Source organism: Aythya fuligula, chromosome 2, assembly GCF_009819795.1.
Source record: "Aythya fuligula isolate bAytFul2 chromosome 2, bAytFul2.pri, whole genome shotgun sequence".
NCBI classification, from domain to species: Eukaryota; Metazoa; Chordata; class Aves; order Anseriformes; family Anatidae; genus Aythya; species Aythya fuligula.
In genome coordinates this window covers 115,139,187-115,141,617 of record NC_045560.1, presented here as the reverse complement: position 1 = coordinate 115,141,617, position 2,431 = coordinate 115,139,187, and positions in this window count along the sequence as shown.

Here is a 2,431-nt window from a genome sequence, read left to right as displayed (position 1 = left end):
TCAGAACTTCTGACTTAGAATTTCACACACTCTGTTGTTCACCTATTGTTTAACTATCTATTGTGTCTTGTTTTATTATACTAGATAACTGGTTGACAATCTGAATGAACTGTAAGAAAAACATATATATGGGCTGTATAACAATGCAGAGTTAGCTGCATTGGTTAACTGTGTGCAATGGTTAACTTTGTCTGTGCCTTCTCTCTTTCATGTTACCATACGCCAATTCCAACACTTTGTAATGTTTTCTTTGGGTAGCACACTTTTTATCCAGTCCTCCAAGCAGATTTATCATGACATAGAGGTTTATTGAGCCCTTCTTTGTGACCAGAAAATCATCCTTGCATCTCCTATTGTAAAGAGGTTGGTGTGAGGTCTCAGTGCTGGTTGATGCATCTTACAGGTGGGGATGTGGGAACAGAAAGCAGACTGTCTTGATTAGTTACATGTAGGAGGTACCAAAGAAGTAGAAAAACAGTCTTCTAGGCTTTTTTCCAACACTGTGACCAAACCAAAAACTGTTGTTTTTTTTTTTTTTTTTTTTTTTTTTTTTTTTGAGTTCATTACAAGGCATCTATAAGGTACTATAATCAAGGAATAATGGCGGTAGTCTTTTACTTTGGATCAGAAGTGTATTTTTTTAAACAAGTATCATAATCATCCTCACCATACTTTAGTTCACATCACAAAGCAGTGTAGGAGCATACAAACTGAATTCCTTTGGTCTGAAACTAAACCAGAATATGTGCTTCAAATCCTTGCTTAATACAGTCCAGTTGCCACCACTGAATTGCAATCCTTGAGATCAGATCAGAGCTCGGCTGGAGTAAAACCCTTTGAAATGTGTACAGCATAGATGCCAGGTTCTTAGCACCAAATCCTTCGATTTAGAAATCTGTTCCAGTTGATTCAAAGTGGTTGTTACTATAGCCATAGCCAGTATAACCTACAGAGCCTCCAGAAGGGGAATTACTGGCTTCACCCAGCAGCTGCAGAAGGCAGCAGGCAGAATTCAAGGACTGCTGAACTTGAAAAAAAAAAAAAAAAAAAAAAAAGCTTTTTAGCCTTCCAGGTACTACTGATCTGATAACAACTGACAGTGTCATTGTTGGTGGCTAGAGAACTACAATATTTAGTATTAATTTTTGTAGAAAAAAAAAGCTAATCCTGTAAGAACAATGATAACAACTGCTGCTTCCCAGTGAATCAACAGTGTAATAAGCATGGATCTGGGCAGCTAAAAACTGGCTTGGCTTGGCAATTGCTTGCGATCAACCAGTTGTTTCTTATCAGTTCTGATACTAGTGATGCTAGTATGAGAAATTTTTATATAATCATGTGAAATTCTTTTTTTTTTTTTTTTTTCATTTACATTACAAAATCTAAATGCCATTTTAGTTTTCATGAAATTCTAGCCAGATAGCTGTTCTGGGAAAATAAACAGCTAGCCAAGTTGATCATACAATAACTACAAGTACCTAAAATTTAAGCATAAGAAGGAACTTAAGTGGCAATTTCAGCCCTCCCTGTCTGTTAGTAGAGAGGAGAGAAGAATGAAGTTGGAATAAGCTAAAACTGCAAGCAGTGACAATGGTGATAGTACAATAGCTATAGCAACATTAAAAAAATATATATTAATTTGTAAGGAATTTTTACATAAAGACAGGAGAATGCCACCACCTGATTTACTGACAAGTACAGTGTCTCACATTTATCAACAATAGAAACAGCATTTCCTTTTCTGAAAGCAAGATTCTGAAACCATGTTACTGGCAGATTTTTTTACATGCACACATTTACCATTTTCACTTTCTGTCACAAACCACATAATTCATATATTAAAGATTTCCCTGCCAAGTGTCTTACTAGCTTTTAGCTTTTCTGAGTGTTTTAGTGCCAGCTTTATTCAGAGACATGTAATGGTGGGAAGGCACCTCTGGAGATTGCCGTGACCCCCCCACTCAAAGCAGGGTCACCTACGGCAGGATGCTCGGGGCTGTGGCCATCTGGGTCTTGAATATCTTCAAGGATGGAGGCTCTGCAACCTCTCTTGGCAACTTGTTCCAGTGTTTGATAATCCATATAATTAAAAAAAAAAAAAAAAGAAAAAAGTTTTCTTATGTTTAAATGTAATTTTCTGTATTTCTGTTTGTGCCCATTTCCTCTGTATTTCCATTTTCTTGTGTTCATTTCCTCCCATATTTCAGTTTGTGCCTGATAGGTGTTCTCACAGCAGTGATTAAAAATAATTAAAGAATATGCTAGTTGCCTTGATGTACTTATGATGGACTTAATCTTTAAAACAACGTAGAGGGAGGCAAGTTAATCATTGATGAAAGGACAAAGGTTTTGATTTATGATATTTGTCATCTTAAGTACCAAGTTGGTCTCAAATTCTGTCAATGCACCTGCTTGCTGACTGGATAACAAC